The sequence below is a fragment of the Canis aureus genome, chromosome 17 (genome assembly GCF_053574225.1).
Source record: "Canis aureus isolate CA01 chromosome 17, VMU_Caureus_v.1.0, whole genome shotgun sequence".
Lineage (NCBI taxonomy): Eukaryota > Metazoa > Chordata > Mammalia > Carnivora > Canidae > Canis > Canis aureus.
The window spans coordinates 18,984,899-19,000,447 of record NC_135627.1 but is presented as its reverse complement, the minus strand read 5'-3'; the positions used below and the strand labels follow the sequence as shown (position 1 = coordinate 19,000,447).

The following is a 15,549-nucleotide window of genomic DNA, read 5'->3' as shown; positions in this document are numbered from 1 at the left end:
GGCCCTAGACATGGGTCAAACCTCCTCACAGCCATGATCTGCCAGTAATCCTGGACCTCTCCATGGTCACAGTGGGAGACATTTCCATTTGCACTTCCAGAGATCCTGAAGGACCATCCAACCTTATCACAGTCACACAGTTTACTAGCAGACCTGCCAGCCCAGAAACCCAATACAAGACACTCTTGTCTGCATTCCCAGAACTCTTTAGAGGCCCTATACCCAGCTGTAATGACTTCAGCTATAATCTAGTCCAGTTCATACAGAGACCTGGCAAAAGACTCCCATTTGTGTCTCCAGAGCTAAATCTGCAGATGTCAATTAGTTTATTGGGTTTTTAAAAATTCTTTTTGCAGAAGTAGACAATATGTCACAATGTCACATCCAGGTTTTGCATATGACACCAAAAGCACAAGCAACAAGAGCAAAAATTTAAAAAGTGGGTCTACATCAAACTAAAAAGCTTCTGTACAACAACAAAAAGTCAACAGAATGAGGCAGCAGCCTACAGAATGGAGGAAGTACTTGCAAAGTATCAGTTAAGGGGCAAATATCCAAAATATATAAAGGAATTCACACAACTCCATAGCAAATCATCATCATCATACAATTAAAAATGGGCAGAGGACATGAATATATATTTTTATCCAGAAAAAATACACAGATGGGCAACAGTCTGGGTATATGCCCAAGAGAAATGAAATTGTTATCTGGAAGAGATAGCTGCATCCCCCTGTTCTTTGCAGCATTATTCATAGTAACCAAAATATAGACATAATCTCAATGTCCATCAGTGCATGAATAAAGGAAATGTGATATGTAGAAAGAGAATGGAATATTATTCAGCCATGAGAAAAATGAAATCCTATCATTTGCAAGAAGATGAATGGACCCTGAAAGCATTATGCTGAATGAATTAAGTCAGACAGATAAAGATAAATCTGTATAATCTCACTTGCATTTGGAATTTAAAAAAAAATTAGACAAACTCATAGAGACATGGAGTAAAATGCCAATTGCCAGGGTGGGGGGTATGGAGAAATGTTGGTCAAAGAGTACAAAGGATACCCCCATTCATTCATAAGATGAATAAGTTCTGGGGATCTAATATTCAGTAAGATGATTCTAGTTAACAGTAATGTATTACTTAGTTGAAAGTTGCTAAGAGAGCATATCTTAAATATTCTCCCCACGCACAAAAAATATTATAATTATGTAAAGAGATTGGAGGTCTTAATTAACTATCTTCTTGTTGCCAACTTTATTGAATCATTCTGCAGTATATACATGTATCAAAGGGTCATGTTGTATACCTTAAGCCTACATAATGGTATAAGGTCAAATAACTCTAATTCAGCTAGAAGTGGGGAGGAACACATTGTCCAGGTTATTATTACAAACACCATGAGCTAAAAGTTCAGAGGAAGAAGAAACTAAAATGACCTGGATTATTAAAGAAGTCTCCATGGAGGAAATGAGTAGCCAACCTTTTATTGGATAAAAAAATAGCCCCTAGAATTGTGAATATCTGGAAACCATTACTGGCTGATGTCCTCTTACTGAGAAGCACTATGAGCTTGTTAAGACAAAGGACCTTAGCTTAGTCATCTTTATGTGCAATTCCCAGCACAGTCCCTGGCATAAAGTAACTCTCAAAAATGTGAAGTCAATGAGGATAACTTAGTAGATTGGAATCAGAAGTGAAGGGTCTTCGATGATAGACTAGGGGATTTTACATTTATTTTGTTGGCTATGGGGAAATCTTGAGAATTTCAAGTAGGAAAAGTAAACTGAGTAAATGAGTAAAGAAAGCAGGGGTATATAAAAAATATTTGGAGATGCCAGAAACAAGATCAAGCTAAGAAGTTATTAAAATAGTCTTGCTATGAAGTAATGAGTTTTGGGACCAAGATAATGACAGTGGGAATTAAACTGAGGTATCAATGACGGGAAAAATAATTGTCATTTTCTTTTAAATTATTGGATTTGAAGAAGATGTAGAAAAAGGCATTAAGGAAAAATTTCAAGTCAAGGTAACTAAGAGAACAGGTTTTGTTCATTGGAGAAAAATAGGGAAGTCCAGAGAGGGGGAAAGAGCAAGAAACATGAGAAAAGACAGCACATCCAAGAACCACTGTTAATGGAGATGCAAGACAGATTATTTTTAAGCTTGGGGTAATCTTCAAAAAAGTAATTATAGTGGAGAATGGACCTAAATAAATCAGAGATAATTTGTGATCAATTTTAAGAATTGCTTGCTAGATATGATTTCCTTAGAAATTCATTAGATCGTCAGGTCCCTTAAAAGTTCTTTTTGCAAGGATTTCTGAGGCAGTTAGTCTGAATTCAAAACCATGAGTTCTATTTTTCCTTATGATTCTCAGACTGGAAGGGTAGGCAATTCCAGATTCCTGCATTATTCACATTCTAACCTGCCAGCCATTCTTTTCTCTAGATACATTAATGTTCATGACACAGAAACGCTCAAATCAACAGTTACTTTATTTTATTTTATTATTTTATTTTATTTTATTCAACAGTTATTTTAACATGACAAACAAGCTTGAGGAAAAAGTTTATTTAAAAAAATTTTAAATCCGTTAAACAATTGGATTTTTTTTTCATTTTTGCCAATAGTTTATGCAAACTGGTTATTGAGGACTTGTAAAAATAACTATATACTTATTTTATTTTTATTTTCTATTTTGTAATTTTTTAAGATGTTGTCCTTTATGGGTGTCTTAATGTTTTCAGCTACCATATATATATTTTTTGAGAGTGGAATATCATACTTAAGTAAGAAAATAATTTCATTAAAAAAATAATCACTAGGATAGGAATTAGTGAATGGACAATACAAGCAATTCAAACTCCAAATCTACCCCTGAAAAAATATGGGGATTTTCTTCTACTTTATAGGTGATTACTTAATTATCTTATCTGATTAGAATAGTTTTAAAATCATAACTTAGTCCATCTGTGTTGTCACAAATGGAAGCATTTCATTCTTTTTTATGGCTGAGTAATATTCCATGGTATATTTTTACATCTTCTTTATCCATTCATCTATCCATAGACATTTAGGTTGATTCCATATCTTGGCTATTGTAAATAATGCTGCAGTGAATATTAGGGATGCATATAACTCTTCAAATTGGTGTTTTCATTTTTTTTTAAATTTTTATTTATTTATGATAGTCACACAGAGAGAGAGAGAGGCAGAGACACAGGCAGAGGGAGAAGCAGGCTCCATGCACCGGAAGCCCGACATGGGATTCGATCCCGGGTCTCCAGGATCGTGCCCTGGGCCAAAGGCAGGCGCCAAACCACTGCGCCACCCAGGGATCCCGGTGTTTTCATTTTCTTTGGATAAATATACAAAAGTTAAATTTCTGAATGGTATGGTAGTTTTATTTTGCATTTTTTTGAAAATTTTTTTTTGAGAGGGAGAGAGAGACAGAGGGAGCGCACAGGAGGGGTGGTGGAGTAGAGAGAGGGAGAGAGAGAATCCCAAGTAGGCTCTGTGCCCAGCACAGAACCCAACAGGGGCTCAATCTCATGACTCTGAGATCATACAATCTCATGGATCTGAGATCGTTGAGCTGAAATCAAGTCAGACACTTAGCTGACTGGGGCACCCAGGAACCCTAACTATTTTTAATTTTTGAGATGAGTCCATGCTGTCATTGCAACTGAACCAATTTACATTTAAAAATTTTGTATGGTGACAGATGGTAACTAGACTTATCATGGGGACCACTTGGCAGTACATAGAAATATTGAATCACTATGATGTGCACGTGAAACTAGTAGGATACTATATGTCATTTATACTCCAGTTAAAAAAGGTCATAACTTAGTGTTCCTCTAGTCAATATGTGAATACATACCCTAAGTTCTGGAGTTCTGGTTTGGAGGTAAATTTTAAAAAAGAATCAACTATCAAAATCAGAGCTAAAGCCATTAATTTTGTTGAAGTTTACAATTAAAATTATTGTGTTTACTTATGAAAGAAAAAATATAGTATGCTTGGGTGGCTCAGTCAGTTAAGCATCTGCCTTTGGCTCAGGTCATGATCCCAGAGTCCTGGAATCATCCTCCCTGCTCAGGGGGAGCCTGCTTCTCCCTCTCCTTCTGCCTGTGACTCCTCCTGCTTGTGCTCTCTCACTGTATCAAATAAATAAATGAAATCTTTTTCAAAAATCTGACATTTCCTTTGCACTAAAATATGAATACTACTTTAAAAGCATACCCTTTCATAAAAGCCATGCTAATGAAGACAATGGCCCCCAACACACACACATATTCCTATACTCCTAAGGGAATGATATGATCAGTCTTATGTTTAGGAGGACATGTTAATATATTTTCCATTTGTCTCTCCAGATCCACTCATTTTCTTTTCAACTCTGCTCTGTGCCCTCGAAGGCCAACCATTATGCACCACATCCACAGAGCTCCCTAGCTTTTCTTTTTGGATTTAACCAATAAAAGGTCATGGCCGGAGCCTAAAGGGGAAGAGGAAAAAAGGTCAGTATCTATTTCCCTGTTTCCCTCTAGGCCATGGCTCAGCAGTGTGTTACTTTGCCAAAGGCCACAGATTTGTCATTTGTCAAACCTCTCCTGTTTGAGAAGGTGCTTCTTTCTCTGGTTGCTCTAAGTAACTGCTCTCTTTTGTTGTATGGAGCATAGATTGAAGGGGAAGAAAACTGGTTGCAGAGACATACTTAGAATTACTTGCAGATGGGAAATGGTGAGGATCTGACCAAAGCAGTGGATGATGAATCAGAGAAAACATTAAAAAATAGGATGCTTTTAGAATATATACAGTACAGGGAGACAAAATAAACTGTAACTAGTTGAATGAAAGAGCAAGAAAGAGAATTAAGTCCAGGATCCAGAAGGATGCCCAAGTATTTTGTTTTAGCAAATGAATGAAGATTGAAGTCGATGCCTTCCCAGACAGAGAGGTGTTACCAATCTGATTTGTGTTTTTTTTTTTTTCCTGGCTTTATTATCATTCATTTGGAAATTGATCATTTGCTTCTTTGAGGTGGCTCTTGTATTTTATTCAGCATTATTTAGGACCTTACCTAGTCTCCCTTGTGAGACTGTGAAAATTATTTGGCTTTATTTTTGAATAAAAAATTTTAAAGCACAATTTAAAGAAAATGGTTTTTTTTTTTTTAGTTTTAAACAGCTCTATTAAAGTAAAATTGCATAAAATAGACTGCATTTTTTGAAGTGTTGAATGTGACAAGTTTTGACATATGTATCCCTGCGAAACCATCACACAAACAAGACAATTAATATATGTGTGACTACCCAAAGTTTCCTGTTGGCTTTCTGTTGTCAGTCCCCCATTCTCATATGGACACTGGGGTTGTTTCCAGGATATTTATCTAGATACGTAAGTTTGATGATGAGAGTGATTATATTTCTACATAAATTCCCAATTCAAAAATTAACAAATGCTCATAGTCTGAAAATCTCAAAATAAAAAGATAAATTATCCATTAAAATTAGCAAATGCTCATACTCTGAAAATCTCAAAATAAAAAGATAAAATTAAATAAAATTGGGCCTCCAAAAAGGCATTTATTACTTTCTGGTTTTGTGACTGTTTCTATTTTTAAGTAAACTAAGTTTGTGTGCACTTAGGTTCATTTTTAAAAAAACCTGAAAAAAACATATTACCCACTTGCCTTAAGGATAAAATGAACTAAATAGAAAACATCTTGATGGTAGCCTATGACAGTTTTACCCATATATGCAGTGTTACATACACATAGAATACTGTGTTTTATAGAAAAATCATCATAATATTTCAATCCAGTGGTATGAAAACAGTAGACAAAAACATATCGTGAAAACAGAAAATATGTGAAAAATGTGTTGAATTAAATTTAAAGGCTTCTATAAATGGTTGTGGGCCTAAAAATTCAGCTAATATTGAATTTCAGTGTAATTATATAATATCCTGGACCCCAACATCTGGACTGCTCTTGCTTTCTAAAGCTTTGTTTAGGTTTCCAACTCCCGTTGTCATAGTTATTTGGAGATCATTCGGCAAATAATCATATATGTAGAAAAAGTCATATTTGTGTTAAATTAGTATTTTCTTCTGTATGGTTTTCAGAATGATTTTCTTTTGTGCCTGGAGGAGAATGAAAAGCACTTACTCCTCCAACAGGAAGCCTGGAGAAATACCCAGCTCCGCCGGCCTTGTGGTCATGTGCCGCTTCCTGTTACATTCCAGGAATTGCTCTTGGGTGTAAACAATCATCTTCCAGGGGACAGGCCATGGCTGCATCTGCCTTGAGTATCATTCTAAACTTGCAGAGCATGTGAAATATCTAGCTATCGCTGTTAAATTGATTCTGGTATAGCAGAAAGTCTCCATTTGTGGAATGCATCTCACTTGTGTCAAGTTCATTTGGTAAGCATAACTTTTAGGCAAGCAAAATGCATTATTGATTGGATTCTCTGCATCTTTTGTTTCAAATAAAGCATTCTTTGATTGTTTTACCATATTGAAGAGCATATTTGAAAAGGAAATTTCCACAAATCTCTTTTTAAGCTTTCCAGCATCTGCCAACAATAAACATAATAAATAAAAACCTGCCCTAAAAATACAGGATCCTAAGAATATAAGAATATTTAATTTGAGATATTCAAAAATTGAGCACAATCATCAGAATAATATACATGCTATGTTAGTCATGATTTAGGAGTTTACTGCACAAAGACATAGAAATCTATATTTAATGACTAGATAAAGGTGCAGATAAGATAGGAGGAGTTCATTCTAAAGTTGATTAAGGCTGTAACCTGTGTTGTTCAGTATAGGAGCTACTAGCCATGTATGGTTATGTCAGTTCAGTGGGAATGCAAAGTAATTAAAATAAAATAAAATTAATATTTTAATTCCTCAGTCTCACCAGCCACATTTCAGGTGCTCAAGAGCCATATATGATGAATGGATAAAATAGTACACAGCATAAATATAGAACAGTTCTATCATCAGAGAAAGTTCTATTGGACCAAGAGGGTGTACGAAATATAATAATACATAAAGAAAAATTAAAGGAACTAGGATTATTGTTCTTAGAAAAGAGAGAATGAGTGACTTTGACAATATGTGAAGGAGTCCTATGCTGTTTCTATACATTAAAAATTTTTTTTGAGTGCCATGTCTGACTTTTTAAATTAAATTGATTAGTAGTTTTAACTATAATTATATAGAACAGGGGCAAAACTAAATTTTATGGGAACTCAAGCTTATATAATTTGGAGATACTTTTAAGGGAAGGATAATAGAATTAGTCTTTGAGCACATTTTTACAGAATAATAAAAAATCACAAAAATTACAAATTTTTAAAACTGGCAAATATCACAAACAAAAAATTAAAGAAGCAGTATTTTTGTTGACTTTCTAACACTGTTTTATATTGCCTACATCTTGCTTCTTCATATGACAATCTTATGATATCATTTTATAGGAGAGATTAGAGGTAGGAGAAAATAGAGAGTCAATTCATTTATCTTCCAGCATAGTCAATTAAAATGTTTTTTATTATTGTAGTTAGGATGCACAAAAACATGTGACTTCACACAGACATACACATTTATTTTTTGATATTTGCATATTTGTGTCCTAAAAACATTCTGATAAATTCTCCAACAAAGAGGAAACATATATGTGATGAATTAAAAATTTTATATGCTACCTTTTCCTCATTCTCTGAGGAAAGGAGAATTTCTATTTGGTTAGGTGTTGATGAGAACCATTCCTTGCTTATAATTTACAAATCTGATAAACTGAAGAATTTGCCATAGATTAGCTTCAAACTCCACATTCTTCAACTTCTATTTGTCTCTGCTTCCCACCTAGATCCAATGGCAAGTGCCATGGGACGAACTCATATAAATTTACAATGCTTGGCCCTAAATCTTCATTTTATGACACCAGATAAGTCATCAGTTTGCAGAAAATGGGAATACTCCTGGAAACGATTTCTACCATGGCTAACTAGCAACAACTAAACTACATATAGAAGTGACTATGAACCATAGAAAAGTATGTTCCACAATACTCAAACGAAGTGTATCCAACACTCAACTTCCCTTTACCTAGATCCCAAAAATGTTCATGGTGACTACTGCCACCACCAAGAGAAAGCATGGTGGAGTGTACACATGAGTGCAAAGAAAGCAGTTTAACTGAGTGCAACTAAAATAACTTACATTTGCAAATTTTACAAAAATATACAACCATGTGACACAATGCTAGGATCGCTTCTGGGGCCTTGAAAGGATCTGTGCATAGGAGGAGCTATGAAGCTAAATTCCATTAGTTTCTTGGTAAATCCATCTCTGATAAAGGATACATTCTTCACTGACATGCTGAGTAATAAAGGTTGAAATATAATGATTCTGATTAAATATAAGATAGATTTCCTGACACAGTTGTGAAATGTTGACATTATGGCTTAATAGATGTAGACTCACAAGCTCAAAATTCAAGAAGCTGTTTTTTCCTTTTTAGTTCTTTTGCCTTTGTTTAAAATATGCTGCCACAAGATAAGTGGGTGCTTCTAAAATCTTCATGATCTAATATCCATATTTCAGTAACATAAGTTAACTAAGAGAGGGTCAAAGTACATGTCTATGTTAAATAATTCTTTATAATATCAGAGAAATACAGCCATTACTGAATGAAGTCTATTTTAAAGAAGTAAATGTTAAAAGAAACTAAAGGTAACACTAGCCATCCATTTTACTTATCCTCAATTATTATTGATGCTTTACTGAATTCTTGTTCAAGCCTTTGCCAAGAACAGAACAGTTTTTTCTACTCTCTCTGTTGTCAGGTTACATCCAGAACTCTGGTGTCATGTGGCTACAAAAACATTTGGGTTTTTTTCCTTTCTAAAAAGAGATAGCCAATATTTTTCATTTACTTTTTTTCCCCAGTCTCATATAGTACAAACAAAACTAGGTACTCCTGGAGAATGATGGATGTATATAAAAGAACAGCAACTCACCAGTACTCCCCTCTTTCCAGCCTTCCTGTGTAAGCGAGGAAGAGAGACCATAGATCATAAACTCCTAGCAATGATGGACCCCCTAATCGAGTTCTCTCTCCTTCAATTGCTATTCTATACTTTCATTACATAGAGTATATCACTCTAAACTTCTTCCTTCCTCCACCTTAAAATCACCAGATCAACAACCTAACCCCATTCATTTGTTTCTGAGGCAACATAGTGGAACACACACATCTGTTCATTGATAAACTCATCTAATGAATGAACAGACACAGTAGTACCCCCCTTATTCGTGGGGGATACATTTCAAGGCCCTGAGTGCATACCTGAAACCATGAATAGTACCAAACCCTATATATACTATGTTTTTTCAATACATACATACTATGATAAAGCCTAATTTATAAATTAAGCACAAGAGATTGACAACAATAATAAAATAGCACATGTATAATAATATACTGTAAGAAAAGTTATGGAAGGTGACCTTTTTCCCTCTCAAAATATCTTCTTGCCATACTCACCCTTCTTATGACGGGGTGAGATGATAAAATGCCTACTATGATGAAATGAAGTGAGTAACATAGGCACTATGATGTAGCATTAGGCTACTACTGACCTGACAGTATGTCAGAAGAAGGATCATATGCTTTCAGATCATGGTTGACTGTGGGTAACTGAAACTGTGAAGAGTGAGACTGCAGATGGCTGGGTAGGGATGGAGGGGACTACTGTAGCTTAAAATTTTAGGCTTATATTAGAACAGAAGTTTAAACAGATGCATTGGATCAGAGCACATTAAGTTTCCTAAAAAGTGACATGCAGTGGTTTCTCCATAATTAGAAAAAGATTACTAGCTAAGACTGAACTTCTACAAACTATAATTTATAAAGATGCTTTTAAAATCAACAAATATTTCCTCTGTAACCATAAGTATTGCACATCAAATCTGCAAAAGTAGCTAGACCCTCCTCCTCTAGAAGACTGCAGCCTAGTTGAAGAAAAGGACGTCAAAGGTCCTTTAAGTAATAATAGAACAACAATAAAAATGAGGAAAATTCACTCAAAAAATATAATTGTTAAATGACAATATACAGTTTTAGAAAAATGATCCAAAGAAGTTTGAGTTACAATTTTGGGGGTGGATGCTATGAAATGAACAAAAGTAAAGTGGCAGAAAAGTATGAGATGTTTGGGGGAGAAAGGGTGGATCCACTTTGTTTCTACTCCAAAGTTAAGTTTTTAAGAAAAACTTAAATATTAAGGATGAGAATATAGAAATGGGGCTCAAATTAAATTTACTCTATAGATAATGCAATTCCAATTGGAAACACCTTTATAGATTAATGAAGCAATGGGTAGCAGTATTTTAGCAGAAGTAATCTGGCCATACTGTCAATATTATATCGAATATAGAGGGAAAATCAGAAGCAAAGAAATTTATTCTATTATTAGAATCCCATATGTTGAAGCATTCCTGACTCCTGAGAAAAATTTATTTTATCATGAGGAAATATTTCTCACTTATTAAATTATATCAAATAGCATTTATATAAGAATTTTTTGTCTATATACATGGATGAGATTGGTCTAACTTTTTCTTGATAGTAGAATCCTAATCATTTTATTAATTATATTATTTATTGAATGATTCTTATGTGTCTAGAACTATGTCCATTGTTGTTAATCCATTTGTATGCCTTTTCATGCTTATAGTAAACCCTTTTTATTTTATAGGAAATGAAATTTAAGCCTACAGGTGACTACTTGCCCCAAAGCTACACAGGTAGTAAGTGGCAGAGCAAGAATGTGAACTCAGTCTGGCTCATTTAGAAGCTGGCTCTCCCACCACTATGTTAAACTGTCTTATATAATGAGATTTGTTTTAGACTAAATCAAGAATTCTATGATATCTCTATTCTAGAATAGATTCCACATAATGAAAAGTATCAGTATCTTTAAATGGTATAGAAATCCCCTGGAGAACTCAATGTTTCTAGCTGTATTTGCATGGTACACAGTATTTGGATATGAACCTTCATATTAATTAATTCAAATGTATCCACAGAGTACCTATTATATTCTAGATACCAAGTGCCAGAGCTAAAGAAATGATATGACCACATTCTTTCTCTCAACAGCTCACATTCTGATGAGAAAAGATTGTAAACAAGTACATTAAAATATCTGGAATTAAAAATGTACTGGAGGGACTTAACAGCAGAACAGTCAGGAAAGAGAATCAGCAAACTTGAATAGAGGCCCGCTGAAATTATCCAGTCTGAGGAACAGAAAGTAGAAAGATTTTTAAAAATGAACACAGCCTCAGATAACTGATGGACACCATCAAGCATATCATCATATTCATAATGGAAGCCCCAGAAGAAGAGAGACATAAATGGGCAGAAGAATACTTGAAGAAATTATAGCTGAAAATATTCCAAACTTGAAAAACAATGATTTACAAATACAAGAATTTCAATAAACTCAAAGTAGGATAAACTCAGAGATCCACACCTAGACACACCATGATCAAACTGTCAAAAGACAAAGAAAGGATTCTAAAAGCAGGAAGGGAGTAGCAACACATCACGTACAGGGGTGACTTATTAAGATTAACGCTGAGGGACACTTGGCTGGCTAAATAGTTTGAGCTTCTGACTCCTGATTTTGGCTGAGGTCATGATCTCTGGGTTGTGGGAAGGAGCTCTATGGTGGGCTTCTTGCTGAGCATGGATCCTGCTTGATATTTTCTCTCTCCTTCTCCCTCTGCCTCTCTCCTCTCCTAAAAAAAAATAAATAATAATAATACATTTAAAAATTTTTTAAATAAGATTAATACCTGGGGCACCTGGATAGTTAAGCGTCCGCCTTCGGCTCAGGTCATGATCTCAGGGTCCTGGGATCCAGCACCTCGTGGGGCCCCATGCTCAGCAGGAAGTCTACTGCTGCTTCTTTTCCCTCTCCCTCTGGCCCTCCCACCTCCACGTGTGTGTGTGTGTGTGTGTGTGTGTGTGTGCGCGCGCGCATGCGCGCCCACTCAAATAAATAAATAAATAATCTGTAAAAAAGATTAACAGCTGATTTCTCCTCAGAGATCATGAAGCTACGGCTATAATAAGATGATATACTCAATGTGTTGAATGAAGAGACTATCAAATGAGAATTTTATATCTAGCAAAACAAATCTCCAAAAGCCAAAAGAGAAGTTTAAGCATTTCTAGATAAGCAAAACCTAAATTTGTTGCTAGCAGACTATCCCTATAAGAAAAATTAGAGTCCTTCAGGCTAAAATGAAAGGACATTAGACTAATCCACATGAAGAAAGAAAGAGCACCGATAAAAATAATTATATAAGCCAATATAAAAGACAATATAAATGCATTTTGGATTTTTTCTCTTACTCTATTAGAAAACAACTACATAAAGCAATAATGATGAAACTGTGTTGATAAAGTTATAATGTATTTAGATGTAATTATAATGGCATTAATAACACAAAGGAAAGGAGAAGAGATAGACCTGTACTGGAGGAAAGATTTTACAAAGCATTGAAATTAAATTGGTATTAATATGAACTAATTTGTTATAAATTAAGATGATAATTATAATCTGCAGGATTTCATATGTCTGAAAGAAATAACAGTAATTAAAATGATATGTTAGAAAATAATTTAATAAGAAGACAAGATATATAGAATTGAAGGGATAAATACACAATTCAACAATAATATATGCAGACTCCAATGCCCCACTTTCCTAACAGGTAAAACACCTAGAGACAAGATTTAGTCACAATTCACACTTTACCAAATGTTAATAATTAATGACAATCCTTACAAACTCATCTAAAAAAATAGAACAGAAGGGAACATTTCACAACTCATTCTGTGAAGCCAAAACCAGTTGAATATTTGATGAAAGAATGGCTGAAACATCCAAAACTTGAAAAGCACTAATTTACAAATTCAAGAATCTCAACGAACTCAAATTAGGATAAACTCAAAACCCTGATAGAAAAAACAGATGAAGATATCATTAAAAAATTATAGATTGATATGCCTTATGAATGGACATACAAAAATCCTCAACAAAATACTAGCAAACCTAATACAGCAATATATTAAAAGGATTTACACCATTACCAGGTGGGATAAAGCATAGGAATGTAAGGTTTTTTAGAATATGAAAATAAATCAATGTAATAAATTGTAGTTATAGGATTAAGGACAAATGTCATATAATCATCTCAATAGACACTGCAAAAGCATTTGACAAAATTTAACATCCTTTCATGATAAAAATACTAACCAACTAGGAACAGAAGCTAATATCCTTAATCTGGTATATGGTATCTACAAGAAACCCGCAATTGACATCATAATTTGATGAAAGACTAAAAGCTTTCTCACTAATATTAAGACAGATAGGTCTGCATTTGCCACTTCTATTCAGTATTGTATGGAAGTTCCTAGTCAGTCAGGACAATTAGGCAAGAAAAGGAGGCATCCAGATAGGAAAGGAAAAAGATAAAACTATTCACAGCTGATATGATAGTGTATATGGAAAATTCTAAGATATCCATTATAAATTATTAGTAATAATCAAATTCAGCAAGGTTTTAGGTACAGGATCAATATACAAATCAATTTAAGTTTTGTAAACTAGCAATGGACTAGCAATTGAAATTAAGAAAAAAAATCTATTTATGAGTGAAATACTTAGAAATGAATGAAATACTTATAAATTTAAGAATGAAATAGTTAGAAAAAAAAAGAAATACTTAGAAATAAATTTACAAAATGAAGTATGAAACTTATGCAGTGAAAACAGCAAACATTATGGAAAGAAAGAAAGACCTGAACAAATGGATGAATATTAAAGGATTGGAAAGCATACTGTTGCTAACATTGCAATACTCCCCCAAATTGATCTAAAGATTCAATGCAATCCTTATCAAAATCCCAACTAGCTTTCTTGCAGGAATTGAGAAGCTGATCCTAAAATTCATGGAAATGCAAAAGACCCAGAATAGCCAAAACAATCTTGAAAAAGAAGAACAAAGTTAAAGTATGCACTCACCAATTTCTAAACTTACTACAAAGATACAGTAATCAAGGCAGTGTGGTACTGGCAAAGGGGTAGACATATAGATCAATTAAATAGAATTGAAAGTCCATAAAAAAATCCTCACATTTATGGTCAATTGATTCCCAATAAGGGTGCCAAGATAATTCAATAGGGAAAGAATAGTGTTTTCAATAAATGGTGCCAGCCAGATATCCACATGCAAAAGGATAAAGCTGGACCCTACCTTATGACATTTACAAACATTAACTCAAAATGAATTGAAGATCTAAAAGTAAGATCTAAAAATATAAAAATCAATGATAAAAACCACCTTTCGCCCACTGCAGTGGACAATGTCTTAGTCTGCTTGAACTGCTACAACAAAATACCACAGACAGGGTAGCTTAAACAACAGAAATTTATTTTCTCATAGTTCTGGAAGCTAAGAGTCTGAGATCAATGTGCCAGCAGACACAGTTCCCAGTGAGAGCTCTTTTCCTAACATATAGACTGCTGCCTTCTTGCTGAGTCCTCACATGATGGCAGGAAAAGAAAAGGAAAGCAAGCTCTCTGGTGTCTCTTTTTTTTCTTTCTTCTTCTTTTTTTTTTTAATATACTTGACATGCAGTGTTACATTAGTTTCAGATGTACAACTTAATGACTAGGCAAGTTTATGCTAGGTTCCCCACAAGTGTAGCTACAACCATCTGTCACCATATATCACTATTACAATATCATTGACTATATTCCTTATGCTGTGGTGTCTCTTCTTAATAAGGACACTAACCCTAGTCAGGACTCCCTTCTTATGAGCTCATTTAACCTTAATTGCTTCCTTACAGGGCCCATCTCCAAATACAGCCACACTGGAGATTAGACTTCAACACGTGGATTTGGGGGTGTCACAGACATTCAGTCCATTGGACAACATCATCTATTGGACTCCTCTCTTTCTGTTTCGCATGCCTCATACCTTGTGTTTCCTAAGATGGTTTCCCGAATAAACTATCTGTATACAAGTAAATCGAGTTCTGCTCTTAGAGGAACCCAAGCTAGGACAAGCATTACTTCCAAGAATTTCCATAGCAACATTGTTTGTAATGGAAAAAAATACAAATAACAGAAACATCAATTGACACAAGAATGGAAAAATAAATTGTGGTACATACATAATGGAATTAATCCTGGAGTTAAAATGATATAAGAAGTAAGTTACAAAGGATATACAGTATAATTCCATTTATATAGAGTTCAAAAACAGACAAAACTCAGTAATATGTTATTTTTGTTTAGGGGATATGTTCACATGTGGAAAGACTATAAAGAAAATCAAAGAAATGATAAACACAGCATTCAGTGGTTACCCCTTGGGATGAGAAAAGAGGGCTTCAAAGTTATTGGTAATGCATTTCATAAGTTGGGTTGTGG

At 34.3% G+C, this 15,549-nt stretch overlaps 1 long non-coding RNA gene across 1 annotated transcript; it reads left to right on the top strand.

Annotated features, from left to right (window-relative positions):
• The first annotated feature begins 9,671 nt into the window (after positions 1–9,671).
• Positions 9,672–15,262, top strand: LOC144287836 (uncharacterized). The gene is made up of 3 exons (XR_013355599.1): positions 9,672–9,763; positions 11,193–13,199; positions 14,964–15,262. It is a non-coding gene; the product is annotated as an uncharacterized LOC144287836 (long non-coding RNA).
• Positions 15,263–15,549: the final 287 nt, after the last annotated feature.